Genomic DNA, 27,932 nt, shown 5'->3' on the forward strand with positions numbered 1-27,932 from the left:
GCATTATGCTGTACAAGTGGGATGGAGTTCCACCCTTGTTGCACTCGTAGGCCAATATATCAATTTGTATGTTACTAGCTCATTTGGAAAAATAATGTTGCCCACCCTGCCGTTAGTGATGGACTCAGCAGTCATGTGGTTTTGAGACACGGTGGATGACACTGGGGTTGTCGCACGATGATGTCCCATATGTGCTCGATTGTAGACTCATCGAGTAGACCAAGGTAACATGTCTACACTCTGTAGAGGAAATTGGATTACAACAGCGGTTTCTGGACGAGCATTATCCTGTTGGAAAACACTCCCCGGAATGCTATTCATGAATGACAGCACAACAGGTCGAATCACTAGACTGACATACAGATTTGAAATCAAAATGTGTAGGATAACCAAGGCCGTCATACCAAATGGCAGCCCAAACCACAATTCCAGGTGTAGCTCCAGTGTCTCCAGCACGCAGACAGATCTTCTCAGAGATTGAGGCAGCTGCCAAAGCAGACGGATGACTTTAAAAGTGACGTCTTATGAAAGCAGAAGACGGAGAAGAAGAAGAAAATGATTACGATGACGAAGACGAAAATTACGATTCACAGGAAGAAAAAGAAGATGATGATGATGACGACATTCACTAAGGTCTCCAAAAAATCGCGAGTACGTTTGGATATCAATAACTTTTTGGAGTGATTAATTTTCTTGCTAGCTTCGAAAACAGTCCACAATAATTCACACTATAATGGAATAACTTCTGCTGAAGAAGAACTTCATGAAGCATTGAGTCTCCAAACGTTTACAATGTCTGACGAAAATACTCGAGTGAAAGCCTAGATTCGGACACAGTCCGCGTTATTATCTATTTGTGGATCAAACAGCATGCGCTGGATTATGGGCTGCGGCAGATGAATTAAAAACATACTAACGTAAGTAATACTGAGTGTTCAAAGCGAGGAAAAGAAACAAGAGCGTGCTAGATGATATTCTGCAACACAACAGTCATGTATCGTTTTGTCTCTCTCGCGAGGATAACGGCCTGCTTTCTGCCATTGCTAGGACGTGAGCTTCTATATTGAATCATTATGTTGCGAGGATAATACAAATAAGTACTGATGTGTTTTGTGCCACGATTATTTATTTAACGCAGAATACACTCCTGGAAATGGAAAAAAGAACACATTGACACCGGTGTGTCAGACCCACCATACTTGCTCCGGACACTGCGAGAGGGCTGTACAAGCAATGATCACACGGACGGCACAGCGGACACACCAGTAACCGCGGTGTTGGCCGTCGAATGGCGCTAGCTGCGCAGCATTTGTGCACCGCCGCCGTCAGTGTCAGCCAGTTTGCCGTGGCATACGGTTTAGTGGTTTTCCATCGCAGTCTTTAACACTGGTAGCATGCCGCGACTGCGTGGACGTGAACCGTATGTGCAGTTGACGGACTTTGAGCGAGGGCGTATAGTGGGCATGCGGGAGGCCGGGTGGACGTACCGCCAAATTGCTCAACACGTGGGGTGTGAGGTCTCCACAGTACATCGATGTTGTCGCCAGTGGTCGGCGGAAGGTGCACGTGCCCGTCGACCTGGGACCGGACCGCAGCGACGCACGGATGCACGCCAAGACCGTAGGATCCTATGCAGTGCCGTAGGGGACCGCACCGCCACTTCCCAGCAAATTAGGGACACTGTTGCTCCTGGGGTATCGGAGAGGACCATTCGCAACCGTCTCCATGAAACTGGGCTACGGTCCCGCACACCGTTAGGCCGTCTTCCGCTCACGCCCCAACATCGTGCAGCCCGCCTCCAGTGGTGTTGCGACAGGCGTGAATGGAGGGACGAATGGAGACGTGTCGTCTTCAGCGATGAGAGTCGCTTCTGCCTTGGTGCCAATGATGGTCGTATGTGTGTTTGGCGCCGTGCAGGTGAGCGCCACAATCAGGACTGCATACGACCGAGGCACACAGGGCCAACACCCGGCATCATGGTGTGGGGAGCGATCTCCTACACTGGCCGTACACCACTGGTGATCGTCGAGGGGACACTGAATAGTGCACGGTACATCCAAACCGTCATCGAACCCATCGTTCTACCATTCCTAGACCGGCAAGGGAACTTGCTGTTCCAACAGGACAATGCACGTCCGCATGTATCCCGTGCCACCCAACGTGCTCTAGAAGGTGTAAGTCAACTACCCTGGCCAGCAAGATCTCCGGATCTGTCCCCCATTGAGCATGTTTGGGACTGGATGAAGCGTCGTCTCACGCGGTCTGCACGTCCAGCACGAACGCTGGTCCAACTGAGGCGCCAGGTGGAAATGGCATGGCAAGCCGTTCCACAGGACTACATCCAGCATCTCTACGATCGTCTCCATGGGAGAATAGCAGCCTGCATTGCTGCGAAAGGTGGATATACACTGTACTAGTGCCGACATTGTGCATGCTCTGTTGCCTGTGTCTATGTGCCTGTGGTTCTGTCAGTGTGATCATGTGATGTATCTGACCCCAGGAATGTGTCAATAAAGTTTCCCCTTCCTGGGACAATGAATTCACGGTGTTCTTATTTCAATTTCCAGGAGTGTATGTCCTATGGTTCTCCAGAGCCTTGTAGGCAGAAGAAGCAGCTCAGTAAGATAATCTTTTACAGATTTCATCTTGCTTCTTCCTGTCTCTCGGAAAACACGAAGTCTCTGACCTTCCCTGTGTTTACTTGTTTTGTGGAATGTTTATTGTGCAATTCATGATTTGGCCCACGAGAAAAGAAATTCCTGCTGATCTAGCAGGGAATCGCCTACAAAAGCTCGCTAGGAAGCTGTCAGTTGGTGCTGAACCTTTGAAGAGTCAACATTCAGTCACTATTTGCGGTGAAAAAACAATGTAAGTACAAGAGAATATAATAAGAAATTGTACGTTTTGCTTAACAATTACGTCCTGTAATACATGGAAATGGGATTTTCACGTTGTAGAACTTGAAGAGTCTGGCAACACAGTCTGTCACCATTAGGAAAAAAGCGGCGCCACCTGACACTGAGTGCAAAATGTGGCACTACCAAATCTGGGGGAATGGTGTTGGTTCTCCTGTGGGACTGCTACATGTATCTAGCGTCAACATTCCCGATTATGAGTCCCACCGGACTTCACTTCCCCAGCAGCGGTAAAGGGTGCATAATATATCGCGAAAGAGAGGATAACACAGAGACAGTCGAGTTCGAAATTACTGGTCTGTGACTATTTGTATACGCGAAAATGTCAGATTCTATTCACAAAGTACGACAATCGAAGAATAAGAAATCTCTGAAGAAAGACTGTTCTGACTCCTTTTTTTTTTATTTGCAAGAATGTTTAGCTCTCATATATAAAGTCATTCGTGATCTAAAAACTTTCACGGAAGTCAGTGAGGGAATAATAAAACTGATTCAAAGGGAAAGTTTTACCGATTCCGAACACTGTGTTGTTATTGTAGTATATGGTGGGTACGAGTGTATTACTACACGGAACTCTTTCCGAACTAGTGTAGAAGCTGGTAGATAGCTACATCAGATATGCATTACCCATAATGTACGCAGTTTGCCCATAAAACGCTGTTCAGTGCCACTTCGATTTCATTAATGCAAATACAGCAGTGAAATCTTGACTGCCTAATGGAGCTATTTCAAACTTCTTCACATATTGTAACAATCTACCTTTTGCAATACATGATGCTGTAAAAAGTATGGAGGATGATGTTCAATGTGCATTAAATCCGTATATTTCCATTGTGTGTGACAGTATAAAATGTAATAGTTTCCTGTGAAAATTTTCATGTAATACAAAATATATATATATATATATATATATATATATATATATATATATATATATATATATATATATATATATATATATATATATATATACACGTCTTGTATTTCTCAGTAATATATTAAAATAATAAGGTAACTTGGATACATTACTGAGTGTGGAATAAGAAATGATTTCTAGGCTACGCAGGAGTCTACAGCGTTCTAGAGCAAGAAATACAGAATATGTGTGTACATACGTGAAGTGCAACTTTTTTTGGCTTCAGAATCGTTTTTTTAATATTATACCAAAGGTATGCTTAAGTACACGATCATCTTTTTCTTTCACAGAAATAAACTGACACCCACTTATATGCGACATAAATTTTTGTATTGTTCTGTATTTATACACGTACTTCAATGCAGAGATGGCGTTTAGAATTTACCTTTTAGCAATCAGCATTTACCTTTTAGTGTGTACCGTTAAGCATTAAGTGTTTTACCCATTTACCATCTACTGTTAAGTGTTTGTGTTTAGCGTTTAGAATTTACTATTGGGCATTTTGCATTAAGTATTTAGCATTAAACATTATCATTAAGTGTTTAGTGGTTTTCCAGTTTACTGTTAAGTGTTTAGTGTTTACCGTTTAAGGTGTGTGTACCATTTAGAACTTACTGCTATGCTTTAGTGTTTACCATCTATCATTTAATGTTTACCATATACTGTTTAGTGTTTATCAGATAGTATTTATCACTTAGTGTTTACCACTTACCATTTAGCATTTACCGTTTAGAGCTTACTGTTACTGTTTGCTGTACAGCAAATGGTTCAAAAGGCTCTAAGCACTATGGGACTTAACATCTGAGGTCATCAGTCCCCTAGACTTAGAACTACTTAAACCCAACTAACCTAATGACATCACACACATCATTTGACTTTTGACCCTTCGCAGATGGAGTGAAAGACATTCTCATCTGGAAAACGACTAATGGTTCTAGCAGACATCAATGCACGCTCAACTCTTTGGCACGCAGATAGAACGGACGAAAAAGAACACATAATAGTGGACATAATAAATGAATACCATCTATTTGTTCTAAATAAACCTGGTCAACCCCCGACCTACTGCAATAACGTGGGAAATCCTTGTAAACAGTACATCAGTTACACATATTAGAGACTGGAACGTTTTAGACAACAGAACACAAAGAGAGCACAATCCAATAGTAGAACACACGGGAACTCGTTCAAATGGTTCAAATGGCTCTAAGCACTATTGGACTTAACATCTGAGGTCATCAGTCCCCTAGAGTTAGAACTACTTAAACCTAACTAACCTAAGGACATCACACACATTAATGCCCGAGGCAGGATTCGAACCTGCGACCGTAGCAGCAGCGCGGATCCGGACTGAAGCGCCTAGAACCGCTCGTAATGTACAGCATTTTGCGTTTACTCGAAGGGGTGTGGGGTATAAAACACGCTATAACTCTAATTATGTCGACATATGTTTTTGATACAATCCTGGGAACAGGTGAGGAGTGGGATTATATTGCATAATGTTGATTGTGCATAAATATTGTAACTTGACACCATTTTAATGACAGAAATCATTAATGTCTTTAAGTTTTATAGGAGTATTACTTACACAGTTTGTGATTAATAAGGCTCTCAAGTTGAATATCTTTGACTTTAAAGGAAACAGTGGATATATTTGAGTTTTAAATGGAGATAATGTTATTTTTGTACATATCTGATGTTATTTTTATACATCACACATCCACATTGACAAGTGATTTGTAAACCAGCATTCGCCGGCGACGACGAAAACAACGTTTACGCATCATTGTTAGAAGCAGTGCCTCAGTGGCTATTCACTCAAACCAAGTGAATGCGCTAGACAGAACAGTGTGCTATTTATAGCATCAGTCCTGGCGCACGCAGCGGATGTGGACTCTTACCAGCTTACGCAATCGCACCGAATGCTGGTTTACAAATCACTTGTCAATGTGGACGGCACTCTTGGTGCTTCGACATCTTCTGCGAAGGGTAAAAAGAACGAAACAAGAGGAGTAGGTAAAACTACTCAATTTGTTCTTATTAATGGACCTACTTTATTTTGTGGTGCGAGGTTAAATTTTTCCTTAATGAAAGTTTCTTCTTCCTCCAGTTTGGGTAACGGATGGGTAACTGTAGCTTTCGTTGCTTGTAAAAATGCAGGAAGAGCCGGTTTGGAATCCTTTGAAACTCGGTAAATCTTAGCCTACCGTACTATTCCTGTTTTCGAGATTATTATTGCTAGTGAGGGTTCCTACCTTTTACCTCACGGGAATAGACATTGATCTTGCTGGGCAGTTCAATAAACAACAACTAATTGGAGGTCCAAACGTATTTCGTGGACTACGTTTAAACTTTACATGTGATGTACAAGCCGTGTTTGGAGGTAGTACATGGCTCACACTTGCTGTAGTATGGGGCAATCATTGTGACTATGGTGGCCTTGAAGCCTTTCCAGATGCAAATATTCTTACATGGAAGACATGGAGCATAGCAGAGACAGCAGGAATTCTGGCTAAACAGCCTTATGGTACACTGGTTCCTAGTATGCCATTTGTGTTGAGTACTAGAAGGAAGAAGAAATTGAATGCAGATGAATACCTTTTCATAAGGGCTAAAGTTTGTAATGGAAACTGTAAAATAAAGATTAATGGTGACTGTATGTTATATTACAGACAATAAAGTTTGTCCTACCCGAGAACCATCCTTATCTATCCCGTGAGATTTTTTTTTTTAAATTACAATTTTTTAATACTGTGCTATGATTTGCTGGAGATAAGGTGGGTGGAGAGGGTTGTGACTTGATATGTATATTAGAAATAATGTAATCTGTCATTATTTTAATACTCTGCTCTGACTGGCTGGAGACAGAGTGGCTGTGGTGTGTAAAGCACACAGGCGATATATTTCTCATGGTAATTTCTAATACTACGCTCTGAAGAAGAGGGGCAGGAGGCGATATGAGGCACACAGAAAATGGTTCAAATGGCTCTGAGCACTATGGGACTCAACTGCTGAGGTCATTAGTCCCCTAGAACTTAGAACTAGTTAAACCTAACTAACCTAAGGACATCACAAACATCCATGCCCGAGGCAGGATTCGAACCTGCGACCGTAGCGGTCTTGCGGTTCCAGACTGCAGCGCCTTTAACCGCACGGCCACTTCGGCCGGCGAGGCACACAGCTCGCCTCTGGTTGCATATAAGGAAGGGAGGGCTTTAAATTTTCCGTTAACACAATTGCGCTGCTTTTGCTACCTGGTAATGTTTTTAGTACTGTACTGGAGGTAACGAGTAGAGCACTCTGAATTTTTGGTGAGAGGGGTGGGGAGGGACTGTGTCCTCTGTCTTGGATTTTTCATTGGCTTCTTCATATCTCACAATCCAGTATATTTGGCTGGAGATACGGAGTTGGCATGGCCTCCCACTGATAAGGATGTTAACACCACTGATAGGAATGATGATTGTCACAGGTTACAGCCATGATGTCAGTGATAACATCACTGCTTCTCCAGCGATCCAGTAATTATTTATTTTGTTTTACTATAAATTCAGTGATACTTTGAGCGTTTAAGGGATTTAAGTATACTGCCGAGCAGCGACGACTGATGTGTCTACGTTCTGGAATGTTAGATGTCGTTGCTCCACGACAGTTCACAAAACTTCAGCAGATATTTTATTTAAGCGTTTTCCTTTATTAACGAGCTGCAGATTTTGTTTTAATGATCGTCTGTGTTGTCCAATGATGCTGTGTAGTTTTGTAACGTAGTATTTCATTTTTTATCATGCCTCCTCCCTCGTTACATTTTATTACTTCACTACATTAGTAAGGTACCCCTTATTTTCAAGCCTCATTTGATTTCCTTGTTTTCCAGTTTTACAGTTTTGTACTGCGTCTGCAGATATCATACAACATTCAGTGAGTAAGGCTGGTTCTGCAGAACACAGTCGGCGGTAAGATTTCAGTCTCCACGCTGGCTGAAGGAGCCGGTGAACCATATGGCGTTGTCAGTGGACAGTGGTGTGAGGCGCTGTGGCTAGGCATGAGAACGCCCGCTACGACAGCCGCGAAGTACGTAGGGAAAGCACAGTCATTCTGGCGCGAAAACAAGTAATCTTGTTTAATAAATATATGCTAACAAAAAGTAGCTTTTTCCATTAGACGTATTAGGGGAACCCTACAGTACTTTCTGTAACAATAACACAACGCCACAAATCGATCACCTTAATAAACCAATGAATAATGTTTATGGTAACGAAAATGTACGAACGGCTACGAAATACACTCCTGGAAATTGAAATAAGAACACCGTGAATTCATTGTCCCAGGAAGGGGAAACTTTATTGACACATTCCTGGGGTCAGATACATCACATGATCACACTGACAGAACCACAGGCACATAGACACAGGCAACAGAGCATGCACAATGTCGGCACTAGTACAGTGTATATCCACCTTTCGCAGCAATGCAGGCTGCTATTCTCCCATGGAGACGATCGTAGAGATGCTGGATGTAGTCCTGTGGAACGGCTTGCCATGCCATTTCCACCTGGCGCCTCAGTTGGACCAGCGTTCGTGCTGGACGTGCAGACCGCGTGAGACGACGCTATATCCAGTCCCAAACATGCTCAATGGGGGACAGATCCGGAGATCTTGCTGGCCAGGGTAGTTGACTTACACCTTCTAGAGCACGTTGGGTGGCACGGGATACATGCGGACGTGCATTGCCCTGTTGGAACAGCAAGTTCCCTTGCCGGTCTAGGAATGGTAGAACGATGGGTTCGATGACAGTTTGGATGTACCGTGCACTATTCAGTGTCCCCTCGACGATCACCAGTGGTGTACGGCCAGTGTAGGAGATCGCTCCCCACACCATGATGCCGGGTGTTGGCCCTGTGTGCCTCGGTCGTATGCAGTCCTGATTGTGGCGCTCACCTGCACGGCGCCAAACACGCATACGACCATCATTGGAACCAAGGCAGAAGCGACTCCCATCGCTGAAGACGACACGTCTCCATTCGTCCCTCCATTCACGCCTGTCGCGACACCACTGGAGGCGGGCTGCACGATGTTGGGGCGTGAGCGGAAGACGGCCTAACGGTGTGCGGGACCGTAGCCCAGCTTCATGGAGACGGTTGCGAATGGTCCTCGCCGATACCCCAGGAGCAACAGTGTCCCTAATTTGCTGGGAAGTGGCGGTGCGGTCCCCTACGGCACTGCGTAGGATCCTACGGTCTTGGCGTGCAACCGTGCGTCGCTGCGGTCCGGTCCCAGGTCGACGGGCACGTGCACCTTCCGCCGACCACTGGCGACAACATCGATGTACTGTGGAGACCTCACGCCCCACGTGTTGAGCAATTCGGCGGTACGTCCACCCGGCCTCCCGCATGCCCACTATACGCCCTCGCTCAAAGTCCGTCAACTGCACATACGGTTCACGTCCACGCTGTCGCGGCATGCTACCAGTGTTAAAGACTGCGATGGAGCTCCGTATGCCACGGCAGACTGGCTGACACTGACGGCGGCGGTGCACAAATGCTGCGCAGCTAGCGCCATTCGACGGCCAACACCGCGGTTCCTGGTGTGTCCGCTGTGCCGTGCGTGTGATCATTGCTTGTACAGCCCTCTCGCAGTGTCCGGAGCAAGTATGGTGGGTCTGACACAACGGTGTCAATGTGTTCTTTTTTCCATTTCCAGGAGTGTATCACAAGTGCGAGGTACACGCTGCGCGTCATAGTCACCAGTCGCCGAGAGGGTGCCTTCCGATCTACGTTTGCCGTAGGACCATGCTATCAGAAAACTTTTAATTTTCAGTTAATGATTACTAATTATTTTGATATTATCAGTTTATGCTGTTTAGTAAATAATTCATCATAAAGACATCCCTTTCTAATATTATTGCGAATAATATAGTTTTCCGCTTCATCACTTATAGCCACAGGAAGCAGAATCGCACTTTACAGAGAACCCGACAGCGCTGATACTGCCAGGGATATAAACTTTGACAGCTTCTCGGCAAAACAGGTAGAAAGAATCCTACGATATCTCACTAAGATAGTAAGAGGGCGAATTGTCTTAATCTCCTCAAAACTCGGATGGAAAAGCAAGGCCAGCCATACTGCACGTCTCTTATACCATCCTCTTCGGACTCACTGGCTAAACTGAGACATTGCTGGAGGTTTAGACAATTGTTAGGGGGATGGGGGGTGGGGGAGGGGTGTTCTTGTAAGTTCACGTAATTTCAGTAGAATTTTTCTTCAGCTGTTCTCCTTTATTAACGGGCTACAGATTTTGTTGTAATGATCCACTGCGTTGTACAATGATGGTGTGTAATTTCTCAACGTAGTTAATCTTATTTTTAATAAAGCCTCTTCCCTCGTTACATTTTATTATATAATACATAAGCACAGTCATTTGTGTTTTAAAATCTATTTGCGCAAAATTCTGCAGGGAAGATTTTGTACATTTCACTAAAAATAAAATTCCTATTGAAATTTAGGTGAATTGACGTGCAGCAACGACTTACTTCCTGCTAAAATGCACGCACGTCACTCGTCTCTGCAGGACACTACATTAAGATTCCTTAAAGGGTCAACACGTTTGACGTAATTACTGGTACTCAAAATTTGTAATTTTGTGACGAAGCTCAAATGGCTGTACCATCAAAACACCCGACGTCACGAACCGTGTAGTCTACTCAATTTGCTCAGGAGTAGAAATGTATTTATTTATAGTGCATTCTGATTCTGTAACTTGTGTACTGTGGAAGCATTGTACGTCAAGCTACCTCTCTGTGTTTATTTTAGGTCTGAAGATTTTCATCGTTGGCCAAAATTAATAACCTGACTGATAAACATTTGTGAGCAGTGACTGGATTTATAATGAAAAAAAAATATTAACGGTACTGGTATTTCCCTTTGGAAGACAACCAACCCTCTGCTAATACTCTACTTATTACAAAGCACGGTAACAATCTTGCTTTTCGTCAATATTGGCATTACATAAAATACAAACGCATTAGGAAAATATTCTGGAAATTTCAGTTTGTGCATCTGCAGTGCTGTTGTGATATTGGGAATGAAATTGTTTACATGGCCTCCTGCTCATTTCCAGCTAGTCTTTATTTTTCTTATTATTTCCATCTAATATCATTCAACGAAAGGGCTGTATCTAAATGTAAAACTCCTAGCAAATACACCATCATGGAAGTTTAAATACTGCTCTTTTTTTAAGCCGCACCATCTAGAATAAAGGAGCGTATCGGTTTCAGTTTCTTACAGTATGTTTATTAATTTTAAATATTTTACGTAAGAAAGAATATCAAATGAAATTAAAAATATCTGTAATTGTTCATATGTTGTACATTAAACTTTCCAATTACGTGCCGGCCGCGGTGGTCTCGCGGTTCTAGGCGCGCAGTCAGGAACCGTGCGACTGCTACGGTCGCAGGTTCGAATCCTGCCTCGGGCATGGATGTGTGTGATGTCCTTAGGTTAGTTAGGTTTAAGTAGTTCTAAGTTCTAGGGGACTAATGACCACAGCAGTTGAGTCCCATAGTGCTCAGAGCCATTTTTTTCCCATAGTGCTCAGAGCCATTTGAACCATTTTTTTCCAATTACGTGTTGGCTTTACATCTATTAATATCCCATGAATGTAGTGTATGTATTGTGTCGTACTGTCTTCCAGTCATCAAAGGTCCCTGTTCAAGTCGTATTTACATAACTGAACGTAAAATATTGGAAAGAAATGGTCATGGAAGTTGTCGACACCGGAGCTACATACAGGAATCAGAGAAATGGAACTTCTAATTTCAAGAATGACATTCCCGGGGTTTTGAGGAAAATAAGCATCACCTTGTTTAAGGGACTCAATAATTCAAAGTAATTGTCCACATTTTTTCTTTACATTAAGCTGCCATCCATACGAAAATCTGTTAGTTGATCTGTGGGGAGAACTCAGAACTGCAAGTGTGGTTACTTGATAAAGCTACATCAAGGGGCACAATCCGACCATACCCGGTGCGTCACCCCTATCTAATACATGCGTCCAATACGCAATGCAACACATTTTTTTTTTCTGGAAGCGGGTTGGCCTTATTCAGGATTCCTATACACCATATTATTCCCCACTCTTTTGGCTACAAAAACCTATTTTCAACATAATCTGCGTTCAGTGCGTCAGCTTCACACCACCTTACTGGGAGTCTCTGTATACCATATGCTCACATGCTACCACTCTATTGGTCGGCGTCGGAGCCAATGTTTTGCAGTACCAATAACCTCTCCATCATCCAAGTACTGCTTCACGTAGACTACATCTTTCATTGGGCCAAAGAGTTGGAAGTCGGAAAGTGCGAGATCTGGGCTGTAAGATGTACGGAGAAGAACAGTAAGCTCCTCTTTGGTGCACACATCTGTGTGATGCCTTGCGTTATCATGGAGAGGGAGAAGTTTGTTTGCGAACGCGCTGAAGACTTCTCTTCAATTTGCTGAGGGTATCACAGCACACTTAGGAGCTGATCGTTGCGCAAGGAGAGAATCCATCAAATAGAACAACCAATTTAGAGTACCAGAAAACCGTCGCCATAACTTTACCGGCGTAGGGTGCGGCTTTGAACTTTCTCTTTCGAGGAAGCGTGGTGTGACAGCCCTACCAACAGGGATGTTCAGTTTTGCAACGAGGTGTTTGATTGTAATCCGTCAGTCACGTCGAATGAGAGCGTCGACACATAGGTCTTAAAGATGTTTTCGACCTTTACTAAAATGGTCAGTACCAAAGATTAGAAAAGATACGCAATTACTTTTTGAGAACATTTGAAAAAAATGGAAAGATCCCAGAAGAGTGGTAAATGGCATTAATCTACTCGTTACATAAACGTCTGTTCCACAGGAGTGTCTACTCTGCCAGTGCAAATTTTATGAAAATTCTCTTACGCAGAGTTGTGATAACTTTAAACCATCAAATGGAAGAATATCAGGGTGGCTATGGTGGTTATACCACATCCCTGCCCACGTTTATTACATTCTTTGTGATATGTTTTAATGCACAATACAGGAATATTTTGTTACGGCAGGCTAGCGAGTGGGTAGGATTGCAAAGCAGGTAGGATCGCGCCGGTTAGACACATAAAGTGAGAACGGCCGGACAATCAAGAGCCGTATACAACTGAAGCAGGGACAAACAATGGGGATTCGCCTACAACGCTGGACGTCAAGAAGAGAATCTTTCATTATTTATATTTACTGTTTCAATGTTAATACAAATCTCCAACCGCAATGATGACGCTAGTTCCAGTGAGCTCTCGTTAATAATAATTTCAACATCAGTCAATACACCAGGAAATGCTGTTTACAAATTTGAAGAGCTAATTACAAATTTCAGTTACTGTTAGTGCTTATTGATGGAAAGGATGGACCACATGCACCCTGAGAGACTAGGAGCCAAACTGCTAAGATAGCTCACCACCAGTTTAAGAGAGGTTTCCGAGGAGGCAATACACGACTCTGTGTATAAAAGATGGAACAATGTGTAAAAAGAATTCCTCGAATAACGTACTTGTGCGATGTCGCCTCAGTCCAACTCAGTCTTCGATCGGTTTTCGAAGTGGCAACACGCGAACTACCATACTGGTCATTAAAATTGCTACACCGAGAAGAAATGCAGATGATAAACGGGTATTCATTGGACAAATATATTATACTAGAACTGACATGTGATTACATTTTCACGCGATTTGGGTGCATAGATCCTGAGAAACCACCTCTGGCCGTAATAACGGCGTTGATACGACTGGGCATTGAGTCAAACAGAGCTTGGATGGCGTGTACAGGTACTTCTGCCCATGCAGCTTCAAAACGATACCACAATTCTTCAAGAGTAGTGACTGGCGTATTGTGACGAGCCAGTTGCTCGGCCACCATTGACCAGACGTTTTCAGTTGGTGAGAGACCTGGAGAATGTGCTGGTCAGGGCAGCAGTCGAACATTTTCTGTATCCAGAAAGGCCCTTACAGGACCTGCAACACGCGGTCATGCATTATCCTGCTAAAATGTAGGGTTTCGCAGAGATCGAAAGAAGGGTAGAGCCACGGATCGTAGCACATCTGAAATGTAACGTCCGCTGTTCAAAGTACCGTCAATGCGAACAAGAGGTGGGGTGACCGAGACGTGTAACCAATGGCACCCCATACCATCACGCCGGGTGGTACGCCAGTATGGCGATGACGAATACACGCTTCCAACGTGCGTTCACCGCGATGTCGCCAAACACGGATGCCACCATCATGATGCTGTAAACAGAACCCGGATTCATCCGAGAAAATGACGTTTTGCCATTCGTGCACCCAGGTTCGTCGTTGAGTACACCATCGCAGGCGCTCCTGTCTGTGATGCAGCGTCAAGGCTAGCCGCAGCCATGGTCTCCGAGCTGATAGTCCATGCTGCGGCAAACGTCGTCGAACTGTTCGTGCACATGGTTGTTGTCTGGCAAACGTTCCCATCTGTTCACTCAGGGATCGAGACGTGGCTGCACGATCCGTTACAGCCACGCGGAAAAGATGCCTGTCATCTCGACTGCTAGTGATACGAGGCCGTTGGGATCCAGCACGGCGTTCCGTATTACCCTCCTGAACCCACCCATTCCATATTCTGCTAACAGTCATTGGATCTCGACCAACGCGTGCAGAAATGTCGCGATACGATAAACCGCAATCGCGACAGGCTACAATCCGACCATTATCAAAGTCGGAAACTTGACGGTACGCATTTCCCCTCCTTACACGAGGTATCACAACAACGTTTCACCAGGCAACGACGGTCAACTGCTGTTTGTGTATGAGAAATCAGTTGGAAACTTTCCTCATGTCAGCACGTTGTAGGTGTCGTCACCGGCGCCAATCTTGTGTGAATGCTCTGAAAAGCCAATCATTTGCATATTACAGCACCTTCTTCCTGTGGGTTAAATTTCGCGTCTGTAGCGCGTCATCTTCGTGGTGTAGCAATTTTAATGACCAGTAGTGTAGAACGCAGAGTGTAACTACGCGTAAAGACGAAATTAATTGTTGCATTTGCTTTGTGAAACATGTTTGTGCTATCTCATGTTTGTTCTAAGTATTTGGGTGTTACGAATGTCTAAGCGCCTGCGCACTGTTTGAAATTGTCAGAGATACTGTGTTGCCTGGGAGCTTGCTTGGACCATCTCTACATTGCAAGACGCGCGGAGATGATGCGCACCGTTAATTGTGACATGAGGAGACACAGTAGACACAGTAGTAGCGGCGTATCATGGCCAGTAGTACGGCATAGGACGAGTGGTACGGTTGCAGCTAAATTGTGAGGGAATCGAACACGTTGATTTACTAATAGCTTATTTGAGATCAGGAAAGAGATTGAAGCATTTTGAGAAGAATATTTGATTGTGATACTTTTAACGAGTAATAGAACAGGATTTAATTTAAGGTAATTGATTTCTGCTTTTGTATTTTATTGCGGCAGCTTGTAGCTACGCATTCTTGGTTCAGACATACAGAAAACTGAGTATAGGAGAGATAAACAGCCATGCATAATTTTCAGTGTGGAATTGGGGGTAGGAATAACTGTCGACTATTTAATGGCATTTTTACGAGTAACGTTTTTCAAAAGATCTCATTTGATGTTAAAGACTACTTATGCTTATCCTCTCAAGAACTGTAATTTTTTTGTTCATTAATGTTTGTGAGGCAAAGAAAGAGATAATTTTTCAGGATAAACCGTTTTTCAGTCAGAAACCTAATTACATCTGGAGTTATAATTCATCCCAAGTCATTGCCCGCATCCAAAGCCCATGCAAAAATATGAATTATCATTTTTAGTCATTAAGGTTTGTTATGACCCAAGTATGCTTTGCCCTTTTTTTTAAAAAGAGAGCGTATTGCTGCAGTCGTATCACAGTAGCTAGTTGCCGCTCAGCAAATGCGATGCACTTTCAAGACAAGAGCAGTGTTTCCATTGTGCAACAGGTAAGGCAAAATTAAGTAATAAAGAGAGGAAACATCGAGTTTTTCCTATGTCAGTTTATAATTTTAAAATTTTAGTGATTCACAAGTTTGAATTCAGGTACCATTCTTGCCATTATGAATGTTTATAGAAACAGAGAAGCAGATAGGCACTTTCAAGTTACTTTCTCGCTGTCAGAGTTTCCAATACATTCTCGCATTCGAATCTTATATTAAAAGTTTACGAATTCCTATTTTGAAAGTTTACGATCATTGTTGTGACTTTTGTGATGCACGGGAGTGATTAACCGGAGATCTTGTTGTGAATATTGGCGACAGACTGGCTTCACCAAATGGAAATCAAAATCTTGAGGCATCCGAGTAATCCATAATTTCTATTTTATTAGCACTTAATTCTTTCTCATTTTCCACTTCGTTATGTAGTTTACAGCATGTACATCAGAGCCCGCGGCCAGAGGAGATAAAACGTAATTGACCCGATAGTTACAACTCTACAAGACGAGGCGTAAACAAGTTGCCTCCAGTTATGTTAGGGACACTGAGCGAGAACATTATTTATTGAAATCCACCGTGTTTGTATAATCTGGCACATCTTTTTCGTGGGAAGTGTGATATTCAAGACCCCACTATCTAGTACTGGAGGGTACGATTTGCATCTTTTGGAATTATACTTGACGTAACCTCATGGGTACTTTACACATGGCATCCCTTGTGTGAGGAAAAATACTTTTAAATAGCAGTTACTTTTAATAGGATGCATAAAACCCTCAGTATAATTTCCACGGTTTTGCAAAGGAACCTGCACGTCGCAGGTTTTTAGAAAGCAATAAATCACAGCAGAACGTTAACCAGCAAACTTCTAATAGTATCATTTATTGGTTTTAAGAAAGCGTTTGATTTGGTAGATAGAGAAACGATTTTTAAAATCATTAGGGACTTTGGGATCAAAGGAAAATAAGCATACATAATTTGTGAAACTGTAACAAATAATATATGTAAATCATAGCGTGTAGGCTTTCACGGCCGGCGTCTTCAGTAATTAAAACTTCCGGGCTAAGAGGCCGTGGTCCAATAGTAGAAATACTTCTCCCTGACGTTTCGTTGCCAGCTGCGGGCAACATCATCTGAGTCGTAGACTCACCTCAGATGATGTTGCCTGCAGCTGGCAACGAAACGTCAGGGAGAAGTATTTCTACTATTGGACCACGGCCTCTTAGCCCGGAAGTTTTAATTACTGAATATATGTAAAATTAAATTTATGGGAGAAATACGAGGGCCGTTCAGAAAGTAACCTCCGGTTGATTTAAAAAAATACACCAAGTTAAATAAAAATATTTTAATATATACATCTTACAACTACATCTTTGCACTATTTTTCTACATAGTCTCCATAGCGATTGAGGCACTTATCGTATCTCTTCACAAGCTTTGAAATTCCTTCTGCATAAAAATCACCCGCTTGTGCCTGGAGCCAGCCTGTGACCGCATCTTTGAGCTCTTCGTCGTCATCAAACCGCTGTGACCCGAGCCATAGACAACTCCGACATTGAGAAACGTCGATTTTCACGAACTTTTGCATCAACTGTCTGAACGAGTTCGTCAGTCACCAATGATGGTCTACCACTCCTCTCTTCATCATGAACGTTTTCTCGTCCACTTTTAAATAAACGTAACCCATTCACAGACAACTCCTTCACTCATAACTCTTGGTCCGTACACAACACAAAGCTCACGATGAATAGCTGCTGCAGAATATCCTTTGGCTGTAAAAAACCTTATGACAGCACGCACTTCACATTTGGCGGGGTTTTCTATTGCAGCACACATTTGAAACTGCCAGAAAAACTAAACTAGCGCAGGTACGACGTTCACTCGACCACGGCTTGATGCCGACTGACCTGTTGAGTGCGTGAACGCACAGATGGCGTCGCTACTCCCCCCACAACCCGCACTGTGACCAATCGGAGGTTACTTTCTGAACCGCCCTCGTATGTCAGTCCTTTGAAATAAAACTGATGTTAGCGAAAGGTATTTTTTGTCACCTTGTAACTAACCTGTTTCTACGGGTTATTATGTTAAGATTAGGGTCGCCACCGACTCTAACCATACAACTAATCAAAGATCTGGCGGAGTCGGAAAATAAATTAATTTGATCACAGACCAGAAACTCATAAAAATGCATACGTCGTGATGTCGCTTATAGCGGATGCGATGTAATTAATAGTATTGCCCGTGCACTGTTCACGAGAATCAAACAGAAAATGCATGAACACTGCATAAGATCAGCTCCCAGCAACACACCTGAAAATAAGACTTAATCTAAGGCATTTGTTATAAAATAAAAGGGGAAACTAATCACTGGACCTGTGCGTAACGAAACGCGTTGGATGTGCTAACAGAAAAGCTATGAGGTGAGTGGCTTAGGTGCAGAAACGTAACCTCTGAACACAAGAGAAAATTGTGGATAAAATCATTTATTGCTAAGATATGGATGTGAGGCATGTACACAATTCCTGATAACATTAATTCCTAAAACATTAAAGAAAAGCATCGATACATTCGCCGTTATAATCTACACCTAAAATCATTGGTGTGAATCATTCATACAACTGCTGTTGCCTGATAACTGATCGCAATAACTCGTAAAGCGGTACACGTTTCGCAGTACACCCGCGTACACCCGCAATTTCTAGGTATCGTGGCCAAGTTGCAACAGTGTCACATCACACAATAATGAACAGTTAACATTCCTTAAAACAAACATGAGATAGGACAGTTAGTGATGACGGTAGCCCAACAAACTCTAATGTTCTACCACGTGGTTGGCTCCCCACGGACGAAAGACACATAAAGCAAGAAAATTTACCAGAAGGCAAAGCTATTAATATTTAGAAAAATAAAAGCGTATACAGGCACAGCTGAAGGCAAACAGACATTCATACAGAAGCGCGTGCTCACCTCTTATCGACACCTTTATGTGGCGCTCTTCCAGCGGATCCAAGTCTGCTACAGAGTTTTGCTACAAAGTTTGCATCCCTTGCTACGACAAGGCAAAGCAGTCTTTCAGAGTTGAAAAGCGAGACCAAAAGCTAACAGCTCTCCTCTCGCCAAGTAACAGCGCGCCACGCGGTCAGTCTAACTCACCCTTCTTCGACTGGAGCACAGCTGTGGACGCTTCCCCTACCGGCGGCAGACTGCTTCGCTTCTTCTTCTCCAGCCTCTTCCACGCTCCGCGTGGCCAGGAAAACCCAAAGATGCCATTTCCGCCACCAACCTAACGCAGGTGGATTTCTCACAAGTAGCGCAAACCTCTTTGCCTACTTGACCACTACGAGAGTTGGCTATTCTGTACAACTGCTGCTAAATCTGTATGACTATCACAGACTTTCTGCAGCAGACTACGCCACCGTCTAGCAACGTGACACACAACCACATTCATTCAAGCACACCACTATGAGAGTTATGAGAAAAGAGAAACAAGGAAATGAAAGAGAAATGCTAGTGAAAATGGGCTACCGGACTAATGAAAGGTGGCTACAGGACCCTTTCAACCTATACTGCTTAACAGCATTATGTTAAAAATATAAGGACCTGGAACGTTGAAGTAAAAAAAAGTAACAAATTTGAAACAATAATTTTGGAAAGGAGAACAGATGAAATTAATGTAAACTGCCTAGATTTTACAGACGATTTTGTAATATTTTCAGGAAATTATTCAGCAATTTCGATAAATTTTCCGAAAAAATAGCAAACGGAACTGATCTCAAAATCAACTGGTAATAAATTCACGACAAAGACAAAAAAATACACCAAAATTCACAGAAACATGAGTAGGTGAAACAGAGAGAGTAACTAAATATAAATATCTTGGAGAAGCTACAGAACAGAATGGACTAGAAAAAACTCAGTAGACGTAAGAGTTAACAAAATGGAAAGAGCGTGTGGTTTGATGAAGAATATTTACAACAAATACGTAAACAGAACAGAGGTAGCTGAAAGCCGGATTACAGAGAAAATAATGGGTGCAACAGAAACTCAAGATGGTTGGAAAACGAGAAGAAATGAGGAAATCTGTAAACCAGAGAAAATATCGTAAGTACTGGCAAAACGATGATTAATCGTTTTTGGGCACCTCTTCAAAATGAAAGAGGACAGCCTAACGAAACAAATATTCCTATATTTCTGGAAGAAGAAATCGGCAAAAGCGTGGATTACAGAAATAGGGAAATAACTAGAAAGAAACAACATCAAAGAATCGTAAATAACAGAAAGACTGCTTTTTTCAGAATAAAATACTAACTTCTACGGTTTTCAATGGAGAAGAAATAATAAAACTGGGAAATTATGGACAGAAGAAAGGAAAATGGGGAGAAAATTAGACAGTGCTGGAAAAATAGGAAATAACAACAAAAGACGATAAGGAATTTAAGTTGTTACTTTATTCTAGTTAGCGAATACGAAAATTGAAAAGGAAGGGAGGAACTGCTCCTTCTGCAGGAACAAGGGAAGAATTCATCATTCTGCTTGGTGCCAGAACACCTAGTAATTTGGGAGAGTGAGCAAGCAGACCAAGGAGATAAGGAGACCACGCTGTTGATGCAGAGATCCTAGAACCGTTGGGTGGCAGTGAGGGACAATAAGCTGTGAATTTTCCTCTATTTTAGCTGACTGCGAGACCAGTGTGATGAAACTTTTAAAATTTCTGATTAGCATTCAAGCTGGAGGTCATCGTGTGTTGCTGATTAGCAGGCTCCCCCTTGTTGCTCCAGCAATGAGGAGGCTACGGCTGTCTGCTGTACTGTTTTAATTCTTTAAATTGCTGCTGCGTTTTATTGCAGATTTTAGAACGGAATAAAAGCATAATTTTCGAATCCCTCTCTCTCTCTCTCTCTCTATCTATCTGTCTATCTATCTACCTGTGTTTAGGATGCTTCTATATTTTAATGTTGGTTGAAGTAGTTTTATTCCATCGGCACCTTTAGTCAAATTGATAATGTTTTAATACCGGTGCTAACGACCTTGCTGTGTTATCTTGATCCCAACCCACAACATTACCATCATCAATATTACACTTATTACTGCTATTGTTGAATTATTCCTGCCCGTTTTCAACTTCGCATCCTACTCGATGGTCAGACTGAAAGTGAGCCTAGTGCTCGTTTATAGAGAGCAAGTCTCAATCAAATAAATTTATGAGTTGATGAGTAATTAAATCAATTAGAATTACTCTCAATTACCGGAAATTTATCTATCTCAACCGATTAAATTCAGATTAAAACTTCTCAGATCAACACATAAAATGTAAAATACTTAAAAATATTTGACACCTAATAGAAAGATTATATCAGGGCATGGAACTATGGGCCAAACCAGAGCGTTTAAGAAAAAGTTATCACAGATCTACTACAAGAGAAAGGGACATGAAGATAGACAGAATAAATAACGAAAGACACCTTTCACCTTACAAGAAAATTGTCACATATACAGAAAAAAGGCCGAAAAGAAGCTGTTACTGAATTACCAAGTGAATATGACTAGCCTGTCACTGTTTACACTGGTTGATCATATAACAGACAGAAACCGCAATAGCTGATCACAAATTCCCTTTCCCTGCTATGTTTATAAATGAAAAAAGCATTAAAAAGAAAAATTAACATAAATCAAAGAGAAAAAAGAAAAACAGTAGAAATAAAAAGACTATACACACACAAACACACACACACACACACACACACACACACACACGCGCGCGCGCGAGCGCGAAACTTACATCAGCACACGCATAGTCAAACAAAAAACTACTGAATGCAAAAGCTGATAAGTTCGCAACACTTACGGAAACGAATGACACTTTATAGTTTAGACTCAAAAATGGCTGTTACAGTGTTATATTTCGTAAACAGTGACAGCACAAGGAAAGCTGAAAACTGTTCAGCTTATAAACAATGAATTAGACACTGAACTGTAAGTATCTTTCCATTTTATTATAACAATGAACTGTTTTAGATGTATAACCTGCCGAAGTTACTGAAAAATTAACTTGCAGCAAGTAAATGGGCGTTTTTGTTTTATACTAATGCAACTTAAAATATCAAAAATCAAATTGTCATCGGTAACTAGGTGGCTTTAAAGAAGCCAGAATCAAAGCTTAGGTACGTTGCACTATATAACGTTAGTATTGAACGTTTATTCACTAACTTAAATTACAATAGCAGCGTCAACTAAAATCATAATCCTGGAGGAAGGCTTGATATTTATTACAGAACCGACTTCGTAAACCGTATTCATCATGTGGGAATAATAGAAGGATATGTATGAGATAAATGAGTCGTCAAACTAAGTGCTCGTGTACATACATACCAATAATCCACATACAGAAACAAGAAACCATAAGGATAATACCGTACACCAACCACATGCATTATGGGCTGGAGAGTAAAGAGCTCTATCTTTCAACCGCGTGATCAGTGACTGACATACACATTCTCCGTCTCGGAAGTACGAAAAACACTGAAACATTTAGAAATGAAGCGAATCGGCTCACTATTAGAAATACAGGTTAAACAAAGAAACTGAACAAATAATAATGTTAAGCTCAGAGCTCACCACATAGTGGGAATGCACGTGGTCTATTTCAGATAACAAAGCACAATATAAAACATAGAATTCACGAAAAGTATGCAACTAAAATAAAATTACACTCACATGGAAAGTCGTTAAAAGAATTAGAGTAAGAAAACAAATTACCGGACTAGGAGGCCCATTATACCACAAGAGAAGCACGGGTTGCAGTCACCATTTCACACGCTACAAGGAACTCGAAACTCGTGAAATGGAATGAAATTTAATTACAGAAAAAAATTCCAATACGGGTGTACAGAAAGATGTACGACACATTCGCACGTAAGAAACACACGTAATTGAAATGTCGTTTGGTGACAAACGTCGTGGCAGTCTCAAACTGAAAACACTTTTACGATATAATTTACCCTGACGAGACCTGAAAGAACGCTTTAGCATCCCAGCTAAACTAAGATCATACATATTCCAACATCCTTACATTATTACAGACGACTATAACAGGCACTCTCACTTACCGAACATCCAGCAAACAGCGTCATTCCACTCTACCGGATTGAGGTCCAAAGAAGTCACGTTCTGGTTACTTGTACCAGCCTATGCAGTAGCTGTTGACCAGTGTCCCCTAACGTCTCTGTGGCAAGCGGGACACTACTTAAGCTAAACACAAAAGAAGACAAGTTGGTTAAACTGCCACTACCACTCAAAGAACTTGTGCTCATTGATCGTGGATCAAAGACACTCGCACACTCTTTCTAGCAGAGGAGATAAGGAATTGGAAAGAAGGGAGCACAGAAAAATAGCGTGGAACATAAAAATATACCATAGATACCTAATAAACATTGGTATAAGAGTATATACACAGATGTATGAAGCGTAACATTTAAGTTGTAATACCTGTATTACAGTATTTGAATATTAAACCGCCGTTGCGTCTGTCTAATGAAACACGCAACTGTTCATCCTTCTCCCCAGAATAAAAAGCACGGATTCACCGACAACATAATGGAGGTGCTGCGAGGTATAGAAAGGTTGAAGGCAGCTGAACAGAGCCAGTGGAACAGCTCACATTGAGACGTTTCACTGTGAACACATGTCTGTAAACTATGACCATGTAAACATGTAAAAGTTAATTTACATAGTGAAAGGTCTTTATGTTAGATGGTTTTCTAGTTCTAGCTGCGGACTTCAATAAGGCGCCTTTACTGTGCTGAAATGCTTTTGTAGCCCAAACATACATACATAACGCAAGCAGCTGGCTGTCCTGTGTCAACACAGCGTAAGTTACAATTGCCTATTATTTTCGGGTTCCTTGCCCCCTGAGGAGACTGGACCAGAGGGGTTTCGATTGGATCCAGGCCAGCAGAGCAGATGTATTGAAAGAGCCCTTTTGGCTTGTAGGTCACAGGTCGGCGAGTCTTTCCCGTCTCCCGTGGACGCACCTGGGTGCCCTTTTCTGAAAGAGAGCTGTATAGATGAGGGAAGGGGTGGAGTATGGGTGACAGACAGTCGTGGGAGTGGCTCCATTTTCGCATCGTGTCCACTGGGGGATGCACCTCGGGGAAACAAAGGCTGTGTTGTGACAGGAAAGTGGGCTCGGCGGTCAAGGGGTGCATTAAATATGCATAGCGCCATCCAGTGTACCAGCCGCACCGCGCGCCGCTCCCCGGCCTTGTTTTCTTTTCGGGCTGCCCTCGGGACGTCGCGCGCTGGCACTCGTCGGGGCTTCCCCGTCGCACAGCCCGCTAGCGCGGGACTTCCCCGGCGCGGCTTATCCGCCCGCGGCCGACGGCTCGCGCCTTTGAAATAACACCTGTCGCGCACCGCGCAGCGTGGAGCCAGGCGGAGGCGGCTCAGCTGATGCGATTATCCCGACAGGTGGCGTCGCGTGGCTTGGCGGAACGGCCTGCTTTTAGCTCCTGGCTCGGAGCCGCGCCCAGCCGAGCAGACGCGATTTGGTGCTCGGCGTGGGGCCCACTCGGCTTCCTGCCATTCCAAAATGCGAGATACATCGGTGGAGACTTACGCAAGGAAGCCGCGCGCTGAAATGAAGATACTCTTCGGCTCTCAAGGTAAAAGCTAAACTTTGTCGAAAACTTAATAAATTCACCCGTTAACTGTTACTTTCCTTCGCATTTAATCTTAGAAGTAACGGAAACTGTCGAAATCTAAAATGGTCGGTATGCCGATATGTAGTTCAATACGGAAATGGTGGTTTGCTTACGCAACTGCAGAGATTTTGAGGTCTCCTGGCAAGACATTTACAAAAGAGGTAGAATATAAAAAAATAAACATTTATCTGTATTATTATTATTATTATTATTATTACATTACTGTATGAACTATTGTAGATTATGTATAAAACGAAATAATTTCTCATTTTTTATGTTTGTGCTATATTTATGTGCCTATATTTCAGAAATAACGTCTGTGGTCGGCGAATGTATGTATCAAAGCAGACAATGAAAAATAATACAAAGATTGGTTCAAATGGCTCTGAGCACTATGGGACTCAACTGCTGAGGTCATTAGTCCCCTAGAACTTAGAACTAGTTAAACCTAACTAACCTAAGGACATCACAAACATCCATGCCCGAGGCAGGATTCAAACCTGCGACCGTAGCGGTCTTGCGGTTCCAGACTGCAGCGCCTTTAACCGCACGGCCACTTCGGCCGGCAATGCAAAGATGCTTACTAAATTGCCTATAAATAGTGGAGGTTAAAACATACTCTCTTTCTGTCTTCTTATAGCCGTTAAAAGTTGTAAGAGCCTGTGACGCTTGCTTGAATGCGTAGGTAGCCTTCCTTTGTCCTTTGATCGAGAAAAACGCCATTGGAGGTTGATATTTGTAAAAGGTGTGTACTTTCAATTTATGTTGATTTTTTGAATATAGAAAGTGTTAAAATTATTACCTGTAATAAGTTATTGCTAGCTTGCCCAATATTTCATTCCATATTCTTAGCCGTTTTCAGTATATTAGGAATTTTTCATGACGCAGAGCCGTGCAGCCATCGCGGGAGCCGCTGCCGCGGCAAATTCAAATTAAACTGAATGAAAGCAGTTTTCCCGCAATATAGCGGGCAGGTAACGGTACATTAAAATGATCTCTTTCAGCTTCCTGGAGACTTGAGAGGGAAATTGTGGATTTTATTATGTCATTTTCAGGTGGACATGGGCAGCTGCTATTGTGTCATCAGTTTCGAAATAATTCATGTGTGATAAAGTTTTACTTGTGTGTGATCAAAGGCTCCTATGCAAAACTTGTTCTGGCTGATAACATAATAATTAACTTTCATTTTTTTGTTTCATGCTCTCATGTTAGTCGTGGCAGTTAATAAAAAAAATCGACTGCAGCGTTTACGTTTAGGTACAGGCAATAAGAGTAATTTTCTGTGCAGTCAAGAGATGAAAGTAGCGAAGGGCATTTTTATTCCATAATTAGTTACAGTAATGATACCATGCTCCATATCTAACAAGCCAGATCAGTGTTATATAAAAATAGTTTGCAAATTAATGATCGTACGTCCACAGTAGGAAATCTTTCAGTGTTGTGCGTATCCCCGCAGGTCAAGGTGCATGAAGTTAAAATATTTTCAACTGCAGAAACTAATAGTGAAAATCGTATTTTATCTGTCGTGCTCGCAAAAATAAGCGTTATAAAATTAATTAAAATATTGTGCCATGTAAACCGCATATAAAGTAAAAAGGGTGTGCGGTGGGGATTACGCGACAAAATCTGAATATTAACTTTGATCGAGACTGCGCTTATCATCAGAGAGAATGTGCATTTGAGATTTTTTTTTTAAAAGGAAATATTCCTTTACAGTTAAAAAACAATGCAATGCAGCAATATAACTACCAGAAATAGCTGGTGATGGCATGGGACATCCTTTGAAACCATTTGGGAAACATACCAAATATTACTGACGAAGCGAATAAGAGAACTACTATGCAGTTGTGAGTTCTTCCGAACTCATGTCGACGATTATGACGATCTGCCGCAAACCATATGCAGACTACGGTAGCATGAAAGGCAATTCAAAAAATAAAAACCGCGACGTGCGGTTTTTGTTAACTTATACAGGACAATGTGGCGTTTCCTCTGACATACGTAAGAAAATTTTAATGTGCGCTATTGGTCAGCTACTAACTGAGAAGGAGAGCTATTATCTTGGTTCGTCAACTTATTTATCTCCTGTTTCTTGACGGTACTGTAAATGTTCACAAGTACCTACATCTGCTGACACAGCTGACACATTGACTACTTTTACAACTGAGCACCACAAGGATCACAGTGTTAATTTTTTAGATCTTTCCATCGCTATAAAATTATAAAGACATGCTTTGGTATTTATCATAAGCCTACATCTTCCGACGTCATTATCCCTGCCACATTATGTCATTCTGCTAATTATAAAAAGGCCTTTACTTTTTTGCAACAAACAGACTCCTTAAACTGCCACTATAAGCTAACAGAGAAGGAACTTCGCTGATTGCGAAAAAAATTGTAGCTCGATATAACGAATGTCACAGCAGGGTCGTTCATAAAATTTTATAATTTCTGAAATCTTAGTAGACTCAACAAAACGAAGTACTACATAATAAAACAATTTATATCGTCCTTTCAGTGGTCAGGTCTCGTATAAACTCAATAATATTTTCAAAAATCATTATGTACAAATTGAGAAAAAAATTTCAACCATCATTTTTACGCCTTTTAACACACGACATTAACACACGACATTAACACAAGGCATGACTGACACCAAAACAAAGGCATATAAAAAACTTACTGCTCTGATAGTAAGTCTAGCTTAACTGGGCATAATGGAAGGATTTTAAAAAGCGATGTAAGCAGCATACACAGAATTGAAAAGAAAAAAACACAGAAATAATACATCTTCACAGGTTACCCTATACCATATAGTCACACGGTACACAGTACTGAAAACAACTTCATAGTTCCTCATACAGTAAAGAAGAGATACTTAATAGACATTTGTGATGAGATTTATGCCCACCTGAAAAAATCCAAGCACAACACGCTTAGCGAGCAATGCACATAAAGCAACATGAGTTCCCTGTATACCTGTTGCCTTTTTATTACGTACTTCGTTAATGTGGACCCGGTCCTGAATGGGCTGCGTTTTCAGCATTGCCTTTCCCCTCACAGTGTTATTGATCCATAAATCAGAGGTAGCTCAAAATGTGTAGAAACTATTTGCGTTATTAGTCAAAGCATTTCTGAGGAAATGAGTTACATGTACATTATATTGTGATGTTGCCAACAATATTTATGAAACACTTTCTTTGGTACCACTGACTGCACAGCTTAGAAAAACAGTCCGTCTATAGGTAACATTCAAGGAAGTATATTGTGCCTCCAATTTTCTCTTCTGATGCTGATCCGTGAAAAACATAAAAAATGTATTTTACTACGAGAAATGAGTTTAGAAATTAGATCAACAATCATCATCATATTTAAGAATTTTCTGAAAACAGTAGGCAAGGTACAGGGTGTTTCAAAAAT

This window comes from Schistocerca nitens, chromosome 5 (genome assembly GCF_023898315.1).
Source record: "Schistocerca nitens isolate TAMUIC-IGC-003100 chromosome 5, iqSchNite1.1, whole genome shotgun sequence".
NCBI lineage: Eukaryota > Metazoa > Arthropoda > Insecta > Orthoptera > Acrididae > Schistocerca > Schistocerca nitens.